This window comes from Sphaeramia orbicularis, chromosome 18 (assembly GCF_902148855.1).
Source record: "Sphaeramia orbicularis chromosome 18, fSphaOr1.1, whole genome shotgun sequence".
NCBI classification, from domain to species: domain Eukaryota; kingdom Metazoa; phylum Chordata; class Actinopteri; order Kurtiformes; family Apogonidae; genus Sphaeramia; species Sphaeramia orbicularis.
Genome location: NC_043974.1, coordinates 46,820,036 through 46,837,846, shown reverse-complemented (window position 1 = coordinate 46,837,846; position 17,811 = coordinate 46,820,036). Strand labels below are relative to the sequence as shown.

General features: G+C 39.5%; 1 long non-coding RNA gene across 1 annotated transcript in view; it reads left to right on the top strand.

Moving 5' to 3' along the window:
- The first annotated feature begins 6,483 nt into the window (after nucleotides 1-6,483).
- The window catches only part of LOC115438834 (uncharacterized), a 23,947-nt gene continuing 12,619 nt past the window's right edge, over nucleotides 6,484-17,811 (top strand). Inside the window, exons 1-2 of the long non-coding RNA XR_003938166.1 lie at nucleotides 6,484-6,604; nucleotides 13,166-13,175. This is a non-coding gene — a long non-coding RNA (uncharacterized LOC115438834). The remainder of the gene's footprint in view (nucleotides 6,605-13,165; nucleotides 13,176-17,811) is intronic.

Genomic DNA, 17,811 nt, shown 5'->3' with positions numbered 1-17,811 from the left:
CCTTCCCCTGTGGAATGGGTGTGTGTGGGGGGGTAAAACACAGAGAAGTGACTGAGACTGACTCAATAAAAAATAGACAGTTTAGTCTTTTTTTTTTTTTTTTTACACCATTTTCCACATGAACTTTGAATTTCAACACACTGAACAACCAGTATTTGAATTTAGTCCCAGTAGTTTTGTTCTTTTTTTTTCTAAATCAGTCCAGCTGCTTTTTGGCACCTGTTTAACTCCATACAATAGTTCCACGGTCAAAAAAAGAATAAAAGAAGCAGTAAAAAAAAAAAAAAAAAAGGAAAATCACTACAACACTGGAAACAACAGGAAAAACCAAAAATATTAAAAACAACAGCTATGATAATAATAATAAAAACAACAATAATGATAACAATGACAATGATAAAAATAACAACAATGATAATAAGGATAATAATAAATAGTAACAGCATCAAAATAATAATAATAACAATGATAATGAGAATACTTTACTTCTACTACTACTACTATGAATAATAATAATGAATGTATTTATAAAGGGCTTTCTGTGACAGAGAAACCCTCTGGTTACTGTAAAATTTTTAATTAAAAACAATAAACACATGTATAATGTAAAGCATAGAAGTATTTAAGTTTTTTCTCCTGAATATAAAACTGTAAGAATGAAACAAAACTAACAGCAGCAGAATTAGTGTTTTTTTAATCGTAATAAATCAGATTTTACTTCTAATATCCACCCAATATCTGTATTAGTTTGGGTCTATGTGTGGAGTAAGTTCAGTGGTCCCACATCAGCGCCCTGTGGAACCCCAGCCCACACACTGTGGTTTAGGCTTTTCTGCGCCAACTTTGTCCCCCAGACTCATAAATATGGGTCTAATCCCAGACCATCTGCTCTGTCCTCTGGTCTCTGATGTTTTTTTAGAGTGTTCAACCTGCCACCAGGTGATGATGGATGTGTCGCGGAAGCTTCAGTCTCTAAATAAGTGTTAGCGACATTCAGCTCTAATGACATGATATGACATTCTGATCCGTTGTGAGCGGCGCTTTCCCATTTGACTTATGAAGCTAATTAATCTCATTGTTTTCAAGGAGAATTGGGTCTGAAGTGGAGTTTGGGCTGCACGCTCTCAATGACACAATTATTTACTCGTTAGCGTCACAGCTCCCAGTTACTACGGGCAACCGGGCCTCTTTCATGATAAGCACCGTAATTATGTTTGGAAAAAAAAAAAAAAAAGGGGAGTGCCACCTTTCATCATCAAAGTCACTGTAGTTCAGAGGCCACATGCGCTCAAATATGAACGAAAGTGGATCAGAAGGCAAATAATGAGCAAAAATGTTTACATACTAAGTCACCTTGAAGAAAATGCAAATAACATGAACCGAGAACAAACAAAAGCAAAAAAAAAAGGGCAATTTTAACTACATTAAGCTTCAGTTTTATAAAATTACATGATAAAAATGCTTACATTTGCAAACTATGTGAATAACATGGATAAACTGAAATTTTTTAGTTGTTTATATGTGGTTTTTAGTTTCGTTTGGGTGTTTTTTTGTGATTTTGGGTGATTTTTGGTGGTTTTTAGGCTTTTTTTTTTTTGTGTGTGTGTGTTTTTTAGGTGCTTTTTGGAAAATTTTTAGGTGGTCTTTAAGTAGTTTTTGGATGAATTTTAGGTGGTTTTTGGATGGTTTTAGGAGTTTTTTTTTTTTAGGGTTTTTTTTAGGTGTGTTTTGGATCATTTGAAAAAAAAAAAGGGTAGCGCCACCTTTCATCATCAAAGTCATTGTAGTTCAGGTATTGTAGGTGGTTTTTAGTTTGGTTTTGGGTGATTTTTACGTGGTTTTTAGGCTTTTTTTGTGTGTGTTTTTTTGTGTAATTTTGGTGGTCTTTAAGTAGTTTGGGATGATTTGTAGACGGTTTTTGGGTGATTGTTTGGTGGATCTTAGGTGGGTTTTTTTTTTTGGTGTTTTTTTGGGTTATTTTTAGGTTGTCTTTAAGTTGTTTTCGGATGATTTTTAGGTGGTTTTGGGTGATTCTTAGGCGGGATTTTTAATTTTAGGTGGTTTTGGGGGTGGGGGGTGTGTGATTTTGGGGGTTTTTTGGGTGATTTTTTGGTGGTTTTGGGTGGTTTGTAGGTAGTTTTGGATGAGTTTAAGGTGGTTTTGAGTTTTTAGGTGTTTTTTTGGTGGTTTGTCGGTGGTTTTTGAGTGGTTTTGGGGTAGTTTGGGGACAATCATGACAGACAGAGCATCAAAATATTTTAGAAATGTATTCATAGTCATCAATAAAAACAAAACAAAACCAGTGTTGAGAGAAGTTCAGTCCAAACCATCTCTGAGTCATTTGGAAGTAAAGATAATAATTGAACCCAAACGAACCAATGCACTGATATATATCCGTAACATAAAACTATATTCTCACATTAGTTCTTGTTGTTGGGTTCCAAACCCAAAACAAAAACAACAACAAAAAAGCAATCATCAACATCATCAACATCATCATCCATTAGTGAAGTTCAGCTGGATTCTTTTGTTAGTTTATGATAATAAATAAATACAGTTTTATGTGATTTGAAGTATTTATAATAATAATTATTCTTCACTCCGCCCCCTTTGAACCCCCACCAGGACTCCAACTCTGTGGACCCCCCCCCCCCTTTTTTCTTCTGGATCCACTGTAAATTCATCCCAGGGTCTGGACTGGACTCTGGTGGGCTGGTTTTGTCCCCCATGCCTCATGTTTGACACCCCAGATATACAACTTTTACCCCCCCCCCCTCCTGTTTTCCTCCCTGTGTGACTGTTTAATGGATTTGCGGTTGCTTGGTAAAAGCTGCCCTGTTTTGCCCTTTACCCTCAGACTCTTTCGGTGTGTTTCTCTCTTTCCGTCACAGCACTTTGCTCCGAGAACACAATTAAATTAGCTGGACTTGACTGGTAAACAGCAGAATAGGCCGTTCGATTGAAAAATGCACAGGCGCTGGCGTGCAGAAGCAGAACGCAGACGCACAGATACGTGAACTGGGCTGTATGGGTTAGTGTTTGGTTGCAGTGCACTCTGGGAAGCCATTAGTCACCCTGACCTGTGCAGTTAAGAGGTGTCAACCATGATTTGCCGGTGTACATCTTTGGTCTCCACGGTTCGGTGCTGATGGTCTTTAAAAGCCTCACTGGGAGCTCTTGATTATCATCTACTTATGGACCATCGCCGCCCGTGGCTCGCCGTCGGTCACTTCACCTACATTAGTTCGACACGTTTAAGGTCAGGCCTTTATTTCTGAGCTGTTTCCGTCGTCTACTTTCCACCCTCCGTTCGGTGTGTTTTTTTTTCCGGCTCATGCAGAGAACTCGATGGCTTGTTGAACAGAAACCGCTTTCAGGCAGAAACTCTGTGAGTGGCGGGTGGGGAGATTCTGATGGAACGCTGCGATTTTCCCAAAGGGGACTGTTGGACGCAGGAATGAGCATGTGCAACCCAGGTCAGCGCCGATCTTTTCCTGTTCACTTCCTCGTTTTGATGTCACGGAGCTTCTTTAATGAGAGAAGATGCTGCCGGCCTTAAAGTGGTGAGGCCATCGCCATCCCAGAACTGGGTCAGAATTGGGTTTTCTTTCTGTACATTTGTGTTCTTCCTTTTTGTAAACATTTAACATTAACCTCATTACATAAACGCCTAAGTCATTCACTATATAGATGTACTATATCATCCATGGTTATGATTTTAAAAGTTCTACCTCTAAAGGAATATTTTTCATGCTCTTTCGTGATTATCCAAAACACAACCCAAAACCCACCCAACAATCCCCAAAAACTACCCAACAATCACCTCAAACCCACCCAACAACCCCAAAAACTACCCAACAATCACCCCAAAAACTACCCAACAATCACCCCAAAAACCACCCAACAATCACCTCAAAACAACCCCAAAACCACCCAACAATCACCCCAAAAACTACCCCACAATCACCCCAAAAAACCCCAAAACACCCCAAAATCGCCCAACACCCAAAAACCTCCCAACAATCACCCCAAAACAAAAAAACCACCCAGCAATAAAAAAAAAACCCAAAAACTATCCAACAGTCCCCCCAAAACCCCCTAAATCCCCCCAGAAAACCTCGTACATATGTGTAATTATTGGGCGGACAGAACTAGTCGTCCTCGTCTGTTCCTGATCATTGGTTGTGACACTTGACGATAGCTGCGACACTAAGAATATGAAAGTAAACTGATCCATCCTCCTGTTTTCTCTCACTTTCGCTGAGACTTTTATCTATGATGTGATGTTTCCAGGAATAATCGCTGTCGCTGATTTAATCACTAATGACAATCCTTAATAAGGACTAGAGACCAATCTGTAGTTTTTATTCCTGGAGACTCAGTTGAAGTCCTCAAAAACAAAAAACAATGTTTGGCTTTGTTTCAGCAGAAATGATTTGAAGTCCAAACGTCTCCAGAAGCTGATTTGTGCGGACATGGCTAATTAAGCATCAGCTGGTGTTGACTGGGAACGGTTCTGTTTGTTAAGGCTGGACGTTTCCACGCAGAAGGCTTGGGAACGCTTCACAGGTAGGGTAGCGGACAGACCACGTTTGGCCAAACCCTGGGAAAGGGAGGTGTCTAATCATCTGCAGATCCACTCCAGACTTCCTTTAAACCCATGATAGACGACGGCCCGTCCTGTATCTGATTAGAGCTCAAATTAGCCCGGTCAACATGGGCATGATCAGGCTGTCGGCTGCGCTTTGAGCCACGCCGGTTCGACTTTCCGAGGTGCGAGAAGTGTCAGCTTTCAGCCAATCAGCTCACTGCTTCCTCCACTAGATCCTCACATCGTGGATTCTTCAGAAAAACGTGATCAAATTGTACACTTCTGTTCAGAGTGAGAGTTAGGGTTATCAGGGAGTCCAAACCAGCCTCAACCACACTGTTCAGTGTCCAAATCTGGACATTCAGAGACGTTTGGTCTGGATTTAAACACAATGGAATCCATGAGGAGTTATATATGGATTTATAGGACAAAAGTATGTGGACACGTTGGATTCAGGTGTTTGTTTTCTATCAGGGGTCTGGGATCCAAAACAGTCAAGACTTATGTCAGAGTATAGTTTATATTATGGGATAGATAGCATTAGTTTGGTTTAAATTAAAAATTTTTAAATTAAATTTAAATTTCTCTCAACGATCAACAAAATGAGTTAAAAAAAAAAAAAAAAAAAAAAAAAAAAGAGGCAAAAATAATCAACAAAATTAACAAAAATGGATTTTTTTTTTTAATTGACAAAATCATCCAAAAAACGGGCCAAAAAAAACAACAAAATGAGTAAAAAAAAAAAAAAAGAAAAAAAAAAAAAAAAAAGACCAAATTAATCAACAAAATTAACAAAAATAGACAAAATAACAAAAGAAAAAAAAATTGGACTAAATCATCCAAAAAAAGGAACAAAATAAGCAAAATGGACCAAGTAACATATTTTGGAAGCAGAGGGCAAGAATGAAACCAAAACTGTCATGTTAGTAACATAGCATAATTAGCTCATTCATAATGGACAAAAGTATGTGGACATGTTGAATTCAGGTGTTTGTTTTGTGACACGGCTCTGGGATCTAAAACAATGAGGACTAAGGTCAGAATATAGGTTTATATTATGGGATAGATATCAGTGCATTGGTTAGTTGGGTTCAATTGTTATTTTTGTTTCCAAAATTACTCAGAAATGGTTTGGACTCATCTTTGGGTGACTTTTGGATTGTTTTTCGGTGGTTTTTTGTTTGTGTTTGGGTGATTTTTAGGTGTTTTTAAGGTGGTGTTTAGGGGTTGTGGGTGATTTTTTGGTTGGGTTTTTTTAGGTGGTTTTAGTTTGGATTTGGGGGGGGGGGGTTATGGTCTTTTGTGGTGTTTAGTTTGGTTTGGGTGGTTTTTATGTGGTTTTTGTGTGATTTTTTTTTTTTTTGTGGTGTTTTTAGGTAGTTTTTGGATGATTTTTAGGTGGTTTTTAGGTGATTTTTAGGTGTTTTTTTTTTCTTTTAGGTTTTTAGGTGGTTATGGGAGTGTTGCATGATTTTTGGGTTGTTTTGAGGTGATTTTTTGGTGGTTTTTAGTTTTTTTTTATGTGGTTTTTATGTGATTTTTTTAAAAGTGTTTTTGTGGGGTTTTTTCATGTGTTTTCAGGTAGCTTTTGGATAATTTTTAGCTGGTTTTTGGGTGATTTTAGGTGGGTTTTTTGAGGTGGTTTTGAGGGGGATTTTGTGTGATTTGTGGGTGTTTTGTAGGTGATTTTGAGTGGTTTTTGAGTAGTTTTTGTGTAATCAAAACAGAGCACGAAAAATATTTTAGAAATTTATTTAGTCATTGATTAAAAAACACAAAACAAAAAAAGAAAAATAATAATAATAATAATAATGTGGAGAGAACTTCAGTCCAAACCATCTGAGAGTCATTTTGGAAACACAGATTAGAATTGAACCCAAACTAACTGATATCCATCCCATAATTTAAAACTATATTCTGACATTAGTTCTTATTGTTTTGGATCCCAGACCGCTGTCAGAACAGAAACAGCTGACTCCAATGTGTCCACATACTTTTGTCTGTATCGTGCCTGTTAATCGTACAGGTTTTGGTGTTTACTGCTGTGTATGAAGGTGTTCTGTTGTCATTCTCATTCCAGTCCGACGCTCTGGAACCGTCGAGTCTCGGCGCCGTCAGTTTGGATCCATCCCAGAGGGTTTAGGGGCGACGCTGCGATAAATGCAGGTTGGCGAGACGGAGGTACGACGCCGTGGAAATGGCCGCCAGCCTCGTCTCGCTCGCTTTGGATTTTTAGCCCGATGAGCCGCTGTTTGTTTGTCTTAATAAATAACACATCAGCGGACGTCTGCAGAAGTGACTCAACCCCTTCAGCCTCCGGTGTCTGAAAGGAAAGGAATAACACCAGGATGAGTGTGGAACCACAGGCTGTGGTGTCTTCGGGTCCTGGTGTCCCAGCTTTAATAACCTGCTGAACATGAAACTGAGGACGGCCACAGAAAACACAGCGCTGTACCACCGTCTGCACTGACACCGTCTGTTTGTGTTTGACCATTTTTAGAGACGAGAAACGACGTTAACAGTATGAACTATGGAGAGGACGTCTGCACATACAACTGCAAAAAAAGAAGACCGTTTCTACCATATTTAACCGGTTTGGTCCAGTTTGTCCACCTACAGCAGAGGGTGAAAACATGTGCAACGGCAGAAACAGGGAAATGAAAAAGCATTTATACGACAACAACAGCCTGAAAGAAGAGATGGAAGAAGAAATAACCACAGATTTATCTGACGTCCAAAGAAAGGACAACAAGGACACCTGGAGAAGAGGACATCAGGATTATATATGTAATAATATTATTATTAATAATAATAATAATATATGAAAATCATGCAAAACCACCTAAGAATTACTAAAAAAAATCACCAAAAACCAACCAAAACTGCCTCAAAAATCCCCTAAAAATCACCAAAAACACCTTAAAATCAGTCCAAAAAAACAACTAAAAATTTCTCAAAAAATCTCCTAAAAACATCCAAAACAAACTGAGAATCATTTTTTAAAAAATCACCAAAAACCAACAAAAATGCCTCAAAATCACCTAAAAATCACCAGAACACCTTGAAATCAGTCCAAAAAAAAACATCTAAAAATTTCTCAAAAAATCTCGTAAGAACATCCAAAACCACCTAAGAATGACCAAAAAACGACAAAAAATGCCTCAAAAATCACCAAAACACCTTAAAATCAGCTTAAAAAACACCTAAAAATTCCTCCAAAAAAATCTCCTAAAAACATCCAAAACAACCTAAGAATCACTCCAAAAAATCACCAAAAACCAACTACAAATGCCTCAAAAACCAAAAATCACCAAAACCCCATTAAAATCAGTCCAAAAACAACCCTAAAATTCCTCCAAAAATCCCCTAAAACCATCCAAACCCACCTGTAGAACAGTGAAGTGAACAGTTGCAGGTGTGTTCCAGTTACAGCTGATGTTCCACATCCTAAATCTGTTTGACGTTCATTCTAGTTTGTTATTTAGTCCAAACCTGTGAAACTTCAGTTCCTGTCTTTGTCTTTTCCTGTTCTTCGTCCTGTTTGGACCCTAGAACACAGTAGAACTGAACCACTGCGGTAACGGAACCCAAACACAGACTCCCAGCAGCTTTAATGAACCTCACACAGACAGAACGTCCCAGCACTTAAAGGGTTAAACCTTCATGAACCCAACACTCAGTGGAGACATAAAGTGTAAAACAAACACAGCTGTCCTCACTAAAAGGGTCCAAACAGACCGAGTCGGACCTGAAACTGACCCCTGTCGACTGGAGGCTCAGACAGAAGAGTCCCACTTCTACTGGTGTTAGTTCAAAACAGCCGTCAGCGATACTACACTGGAACACACTGAAGCACTGGCTTCAGTTTCAGACTGAGGCTGGATGGTTTTAGGGGGGTTTGGGTCATTTTTAGGTCCGTTTGGGGGGGGGGGGGGGGGGTTGGGTCATTTTAGGTCGGTTTGGGGGGGGGGGGGTTTGGGTCATTTTTAGGTCCGTTTGGGAGCGGGGGGTTTGGGTCTTTTTAGGTCCGTTTGGGGGGGGGGGGGGGGTTGGGTCATTTTTAGGTCGGTTTTGGGGGGGGGGGGTTTGGGTCATTTTTAGGTCCGTTTGGGGGGGGGGTTTGGGTCATTTTTAGGTCCGTTTGGGGGCGGGGGTTTGGGTCATTTTTAGGTCCGTTTGGGGGGGGGGGGGGGGGGTTGGGTCATTTTTAGGTCGGTTTGGGGGGGGGGGGGGGGTTGGGTCATTTTAGGTCGGTTGGGGGGGGGGGGTTGGGTCATTTTTAGGTCCGTTTGGGGGCGGGGGGTTTGGGTCATTTTAGGTCGGTTTGGGGGGGGGGGTTGGGTCATTTTTAGGTCCGTTTGGGGGCGGGGGGTTTGGGTCATTTTTAGGTCGGTTTGGGGGGGGGGGGGGGGGGGGGGTTGGGTCATTTTTAGGTCGGTTTGGGGGGGGGGGGGGGGGGTTGGGTCATTTTTAGGTCGGTTTGGGGGGGGGGGGTTGGGTCATTTTTAGGTCGGTTTGGGGGGGGGGGTTTGGGTCATTTTTAGGTCGGTTTGGGGGGGGGGGGGTTGGGTCATTTTTAGGTCGGTTTGGGGGGGGGGGTTGGGTCTTTTTAGGTAGGTTTGGGGGGGGGGGGGTTGGGTCATTTTTAGGTCGGTTTGGGGGGGGGGGTTTGGGTCATTTTTAGGTAGGTTTGGGGGGGGGGTTGGGTCATTTTTAGGTAGGTTTGGGGGGGGGTTGGGTCATTTTTAGGTAGGTTTGGGGGGGGGTTTGGGTCATTTTTAGGTAGGTTTGGGGGGGGGGGGTTGGGTCATTTTTAGGTAGGTTTTGGGGGGGGGTTTGGGTCATTTTAGGTCGGTTTGGGGGGGGTTTGGGTCATTTTAGGTAGGTTTGGGGGGGGGGGTTGGGTCATTTTTAGGTCGGTTTGGGGGGGGTTTGGGTCATTTTTAGGTAGGTTTGGGGGGGGGGGTTGGGTCATTTTTAGGTCGGTTTGGGGGGGGGGGGTTTGGGTCATTTTTAGGTAGGTTTGGGTCATTTTTAGGTAGGTTTGGGGGGGGGGTTTGGGTCATTTTTAGGTATTTTGGGGGGGGGGGGTTTGGGTCATTTTAGGTAGGTTTTGGGGGGGGGGGGTTTGGGTCATTTTAGGTAGGTTTGGGGGGGGGGGGTTGGGTCATTTTGAGGTACGTTTGAGGGTAGGGGGGGTTTGGGTCATTTTAGGTAGGTTTGGGGGGGGGTTTGGGTCATTTTTAGGTAGGTTGGGGGGGGGGGGTTTGGGTCATTTTTAGGTAGGTTTGGGGGGGGGGGGTTTGGGTCATTTTTAGGTAGGTTTGGGGGGGGGTTTGGGTCATTTTTAGGTAGGTTTTGGGGGGGGGGTTTGGGTCATTTTAGGTAGGTTTGGGGGGGGAGTTACATGATTTTTGGGTTGTTTTGGGGTGATTTTAAGGTTGTTTTAGGTGGATTTTGGGTGATTTTAGGGGGGGTTTAGTTTGGTTTTGAGTGGTTTTTGGGTGGTTTTTGTGGTTTTTGGGTGAATTTTAGGTGGTTTTGGGGGTTTTTGAGTGGTTTAAGGGTGATGTTTTTATGGGATTGTAAGTGGTGTTTAGGTTGTTTTTGGATTTTTTTAGGTGTTTTTCGGGTAATTTTAGGTAGTTTTGGAGGGATTTGCATGATTTTGGGTTGTTTTGGGGTGATTTTTAAGGTGGTTTGTTGGGGGTTTAGTTTGGTTTTGGGTGATTTTTAAGGTGGTTTGTTGGTGGGTTTAGTTTGGTTTGGGTGATTTTAAGGTGGTTTGTTGGTGGGTTTTAGTTTGGTTTTGGGTGATTTTTAAGGTGGTTTTACATGGATTTTGGATGATTTTTGGTGTTCATTTAGGTGGTTTTGGGGTGGTTTTTGGTGGGATTTTAGGTGGTCTTTAAAGGTAATGTTTAGGGTATTTTTTAGGTGTTTTTTTGGGTGGTTTGTAGGTAGTTTTTGGATGAATTTTAGGTGGTTTTTAGTATGGTTTGAGTGATTTTTTGGTGGTTTTCAGGTGGGTTTTGGGTGGTTTTCAGTGGGATTTTAGGTGGTTGTTACAGGTAATATTTAGGGGTTTTTTAGGTGGTTGTAGGTGGTTTTTGAGTAGTTTTGGGGGGTAATCATGACAGAGCATGAAAAATATTTTAGAAATGTATTCATAGCCATCAATTAAAAAACCAAACCAAAAAAACCCCTGTCGACTGGAGGCTCAGACAGAAGAGTCCACACTTTTACTGGTGTTTGTTCGAAAACAGCCATCAGCGATACTACACTGTAAGACACTGAAGCACTGGCTTAAATTTCAAGCAGCGGTTGGATGATTTTTAGGGTGTTTTGGGTAATTTTAGGTAGTTTGGGGGGGTTTGCATGATTTTGGGGTTTTGGGGTGATTTAAGGTTGTTTTAGGTGGTTTTTGGGTGAATTTTTTTTTTTTTTTTTTTAGATGGTTTTAGTTGGTTTCAGTGGTTTTTGGGTGATTTTAAGGTGGTTTTTAGGTGGATTTTGGATGTTTTTTGGTAGTCATTTAGGTGGTTTTGGGGTGATTTTTTGATGGGATTTTAGGTGGTCTTTATAGGTAATGTTTGGGGGGGGTTGGGTGGTTTGTAGGTGGTTTTTGGGTGAATTTTAGGTGGTTTTTAGTTTGGTTTTCAGTGGTTTTTGGGTGATTTTTCGGTGGGATTTTAGGTGGTCTTACAGGTAATGTTTAGGGTATTTCTTAGGTGTTTTTTGGGTGGTTTGTAGGTGGTTTTGAGTAGTTTTGGGTAATCATGACAAAGCATGAAAAACATTTTAGAAATGTATTCATAGTCATCGATTAAAAAACCAAACCAGACCAAAAAAAAACCTGTTGACTGGAGGTTCGGACAGAAGAGGTTTGTCGGAACAGCCGTCAGCGATCCTACACTTTAAGACATACGCATTGGCTTCAGTTTCAAGCAGCGGTTGTCGCCCTCGGTGAAATCCAGCCTTTCCCCTCCCCCCCACCCCCACCCTTCCCTTCTACGTCCAACTTTTTTTTTTTTTTTCCTGTCTTGTCTCTGGGTTTTTCTCCTTGGGTTGAAAATGCTAATTCTTTCGGAGCAGTCGTCGTCGTGGGATTGTGCTTGCTCAGTAACTTTTTCTCTCCAGATACTGCATTGGATATCGTCCATGATGTTGTTGTGTGTGACAAACACTGCCGGCGCGTCCATAGATCACAGCCAGAGTGGTTTGTTGGGCACACACAGGTGTCTGCTGCCTCTGCCTTTCCACTCGCTCTCTTTTCTTTTCTCCAACCACTAATGTGGGCGCATGCCCGGCCCATCTGTGAAGGACAAGGGAACCTTTTGGCCGAGACAAATCGCTTTGGAGCAGGGCTGTAGCCTCCCGCCCCCCCCCCACCCCGTCCCTATGCCTCATGGGTAACAAGGGAAGCTGTCTGCATCGGGTCCATAGTGTTCTATCAGGAGTCAGCCAACTGAGCCATCGGTCTAATCCCCCCCAACAGCCCACATGCCGCTCCGCCAAGTTCCAATTAGGACCCATAAAAAAATCCTCCATTTTCTGAACGGGGACCTTTATGAGGGGTGTGCCCCAGCGCTCCGTGAACCTTTGGACCAACGGATATAACAACGGGGCTGTAAAGCAAAGACAGGACCGGAAAAAACAGACACCCCCGAGGGCTGACACTCGTGAAGAACAAAACAAATCCCTAAAAAATAATAAATAAGCAGGCAAAATGAACGAAAATGAAGAAAGAAAACCTACAAATATAATAACAGGGAAAAACTGAGCAAAAAACTGAGTAAAATAAAGTACAAAATAATAAAATAAGAAAATAATGAACGAAATGAAGAAAGAAAACTTACAAAATAATAAATATGGGGAAAAATGAGCAAAAAACTGAGTGAAGTAAACTCAAAAATAATAAATAAGCAACAAAATGAACAAAAATTAGGAAGAAAACCTACAAAATATTAATAATGGGGAAAAAATGAGCAAAAAACAGAGTAAAATAAAGTCAAAAATAATAAAATAAGCAACAAAATGAACAAAAATTAGTAAAGAAAACCTACAAAATATTAAATAATGGGGAAAAATGAGCAAAAACCGAGTAAAATAAGTCAAAAATATAAAATAAGCAACAAAAGGAACAAAAATAGGAAAGAAACCTAAAAAATAATAAATAATGGGGAAGAAATTAGCAAAAAACAAGTAAAATAAAATCAAAAATAATAAAATAAGCAACCAAAATGAACAAAAATGAAGAAAGAAAACCTACAACATAATTAATAACAGGGAATAAGAGCAAAAAAAAAGAGTTAACTAAAGTCGAAAATAATAAATAAGCAGCAAAATGAGCAAAAATTAGGAAAGAAAACCTAAAAAATAATAAATAATGGGGAAAATGAGCAAAAAACAAGTAAAACTAAAGTCAAAAATAATAAACTATGTGTTAAAATGACTAACTAAAAAAGTAGAAGAAAATAATGAACTAGGCAAGCAAATGTTGAAAATAAACAAAATAATCCAAAAAAGTATAAAAATATGAAAAATATATTAATTAGCCAAAAAATGAACCAGAACCACCAAAGTAATCAATAAAATGAATTAAAAATCAAAAACTAATCCACAAACTGAACAACATCAAGAAATCTGTTGAAATAATTGGTGTAAGATTACAGTTCTTCATCTTTTCATGGTCATAAGATATGACCATATTTGGACATTAAGAGGCTCTGTAGTTACCATGGAAACACGTCATCATCTACAGCATTGATTCACCAGTAAAACCCATGGAGTTGGATCAACGACAGTGGACAGTGGATGAAAATGAAGAAAAATGAAGGAAACATGTACAAAATGATAAATAATGTGAAAAATAAGTTTAAAAAAATGAGTAAAAAATAGTTTAAAAATTTCAAATAAGACACAAACTGAACAAAATCGAAGAAATCTGTTGAAATAATTGGTGTAAAATACAACAATTACCACTGGATACAAGAGTGGGGCTGGAAAGCAAGACAGGCCCGAATTATAGGAATCTACACAGTTGAATGTACACACAGTTGAATGTACACACAGTTGAATCTACACACAGTGACTGTACACACAGTTGAATCTACACACAGTTGAATCTACATACAGTTGAATATACCACAGTTGAATGTACACACAGTTGAATCTACACACAGTTGAATCTACATACAGTTGAATCTACATACAGTTGAATATACCCACAGTTGAATGTACACACAGTTGAATCTACACACAGTTGAATCTACATACAGTTGAATCTACATACAGTTGAATATACCCACAGTTGAATCTACATACAGTTGAATGTACACAGTTGAATGTACACACAGTTGAATGTACACAGTTGAATCTACACACAGTTGAATGTACACAGTTGAATGTACACACAGTTGAATGTACACACAGTTGAATCTACATACAGTTGAATGTACACACAGTTGAATGTACACACAGTTGAATCTACATACAGTTGAATGTACACACAGTTGAATGTACACAGTTGAATGTACACAGTTGAATGTACACACAGTTGAATGTACACAGTTGAATGTACATTCACAGTTGAATGTACACACAGTTGAATGTACACAGTTGAATGTACATTCACAGTTGAATCTACATACAGTTGAATGTACACACAGTTGAATGTACACAGTTGAATGTACACAGTTGAATGTACACACAGTTGAATGTACACAGTTGAATGTACATTCACAGTTGAATGTACACACAGTTGAATGTACACAGTTGAATGTACATTCACAGTTGAATCTACATACAGTTGAATCTACACACAGTGGAATGTACACAGTTGAATGTACACACAGTTGAATGTACACAGTTGAATGTACATTCACAGTTGAATGTACACACAGTTGAATGTACCACAGTTGAATGTACACAGTTGAATGTACATTCACAGTTGAATGTACATTCACAGTTGAATGTACACACAGTTGTGTTTGATTGACAGCTCCATCTCTAACAGCGGCAGGTGAACTTCAGTGAGCTGCTGTTTTTCTAAATAACAGAGTTCGCTGCGTGGACACAGATTGCCCAGTTATCGGTCGTAATCCTTCTGTAAGAAAGTATCATCTGAAGTGAAATGGTGGTCAGCGGTGTGGGCCAGAGGAGCAGATGAACGCCTCTGAAACCTCAGAGTTCTGCAGTTCTGAAACACTGGCAGCGTCGTCCGTTTGGAGTTTTCCATTTGACAGCTGACAGTTGTCAGATCTGCAGAACGCCTCTGATGTTGAAGAGGGTTTGGGTTTCACCACCTGTGCTTAAAACGGCTTTTAGAGGAGGGGGTCAACGGTGGTCTTATTTCCCCTGCATCTACATTAGGTTCACTCACACTGAACACCACTTCTGTAATAAGTTTGTTTTTTGTCGTTGGGTTTTAATCCTTAAAGATCCAAACATCCACTGACGACAAAAACCATTCACTGATTTAATAAGTTCAGTTAAAGCCACAAGCGGCATCTAAAGGTCCTGACCACAGGCACGTCCAGTACAAGTATGTCCATCATTCAGCAGGTGGCGCTCTCGCACCAAATTTAATGTCTTCTGATGAATGGGTGTAGGCCTGGGAGAGAGACAACTGACTCAAATTTAAGGCAAATCTGTGACATTTTATGAGAAACAGTGCAATTTTTACAGTTTTGCCTCAACTTATTTGTACATGTGCATAAAATAAATGATGAAAATATTTACATTTTTAAACTATCCAGACAAAAAAAGAAGAGAATAACCTAAAAAACCCTGACATTTTGCGATATAAGGTGTTATTTTTACACTGTTCTGCCCCTCCTCATTTCTACATGTGCATGAACCTGCTCAGAACCAGGACATGTCAGCAGCACCAGCTTGGTTTGTTTTTTATTCAATCAGTGCCTGTACTGGAAACATCCTGATGCAACAGTTTGTTCAGATGCACTTTTTAAGAGTTTTATGGAATGTCTTTGTGGTGGACAGTTTTCTTTTCTTTTCTTTTTTTCTTTGTATGAAGTTGTGAAACTCTTGTCCACAAATGTGGACAGAAAACCCACCGCTGGGTCTGAGGAGGATGAAGACTCAAACATCCACTGGCGATCAAAATCCTTCACTGATATAAGTTAAATAACTGTCGATCCATTAATCCTATCAATCCATGTCAGTAACAGGTGTAAAATGCAGTTTTACCTCCATTATTCATAGGATACAATGTACAAAAGCTTGTAAAGTGAGAATTAAATGAGCCAAAGACTTGAAAAACTAGAAGCACTCGGAGAGCGCAGACCTCCGCCAAGGCTGATCAGTGGCCCCCCCCTGTGGGCCCCCCCACCCCGATCACCACCAAAATGTAATCATTTCTTCCTTATCCCATTTCCAACAAACCCTGAAATTTCATCCAAATCTGTCCATAACTTTTTGAGTTCTGTTGCACACTAACGGACAGACAAACAGACAAACCCTGGCAAAAACAGAACCTCCTTGGCAGAAGTAATAAGGAAAAAGTTAACAACACCTTAAAATGTGGCATAAAAATGAACCAATTCTTCTAAAGTGAGGAGAAAATGAGATAAAATGTAAAAACTTAGAAGAATTCATCATTTTGTAAAATCCAGGACCCTGTATTTATTCAGTTAACCCCAAAAAAACAAACCCATCTGCTGAACCAAACTGTTTAACACCTGTCGATCCATTAATCCGATCAATACATGAAAATAATTGGAGTCAAATACAGTTCTTTATCTTTTCATGGTCATCAGATATGACCATATTTGGACATTCAGAGGCTCCGTAGTTACCGTGGAAACACCGTCATCTTCTACAACATTGCTTCACCAGTAAAACCCATGGAGTTGGATCAACGACAGCGAAGAAAACGAAAAAAAAATGAAGAAAAAAAATGTACAAAATGTGAAATAGTGTGGAAAAAAAATAAGCAAAAAATTGAGTAAAATAAAGTAAAAAATAAAGAAATAAGCCACAAACTGAACAAAATTTAAGAAAAAATAATGAAATAGGCAAGAAAATGTGAAAATAATACATGGAAAATCAAACAAAAATAACAATAAAAATGAAATGGAAAAAAAACCAAACAAACAGTAAGAACAAAATAAGCCACAAACTGAACAAAATCAAAGGAATATGTGTCAGTAACTGTTGTAAAATACAGTTCTTCATGTTTTCGTGGTCATCAGATATGACCATATTTGGACGTTCAGAGGTTCTGTAGTTACCGTAGAAACACCGTCATCTTCTACAGCAGCTTTTCTTTCACTGAAGCAGTTGGAGCAGATTTAACTCTCTTCTATAAACAGAAACACTCTGGTGTTAAACACAGACTGACTCTAACAGTGTGATCTGAACTACAGACTGACACTGACACTGTCCTTTATAGTGTTAGTGTAGACTGTGTATATGTGTGTGTGTGTGTGAGTGTGTGTGTGTGTGTGAGTGTGTGTGTGTTTGTATTTCCATCATTGTGAGGACCAGCGCAAGTTTTTAACCTTTGGAGTGAGGACCATTTTACGAAGTGAGGACATTTAGGCCGGTCCTCACTTTTTTTTCCCTTAAACAGCCTCCAGAGGCTGTTTTTAAGCTTCCCTCAAAGTTTCAGCTCGGTCCTCAGAAAAATAGTAATTTGAGTTATGTGTGTATTTTGTGTGTACAGAGACCCATTTTACACACACACACACTTCTAAACTTCTGCTCACTATCGCCCCCTACTGTTTAAAAGTATTTAACCACTTCTGCTCTCTTTCGCCCCCTACAGGTGGTGATGGTTAAATACTTTTCAACAGTTGTACAAAGGTGTGATGGATAAATACAGATATCACAGTAGTAGATCTATAGTTTTAAATACTTTTAAACAGTTGTACAATGGTGTGATGGATAAATAAAGATATCACAGTAGTAGATCTATAGTTTTAAATACTTTTAAACAGTTGTACAATGGTGTGATGGATAAATACAGATATCACAGTAGTAGATCTATAGTTTTAAATACTTTTTAAACAGTTGTACAATGGTGTGATGGATAAATAAAGATATCACAGTAGTAGATCTATAGTTTTAAATACTTTTAACAGTTGTACAATGGTTGTGATGGATAAATACAGATATCACAGTCGTAGATCTATAGTTTTGAATACTTTTAAACAGTTGTACAATGGTGTGATGGATAAATACAGATATCACAGTAG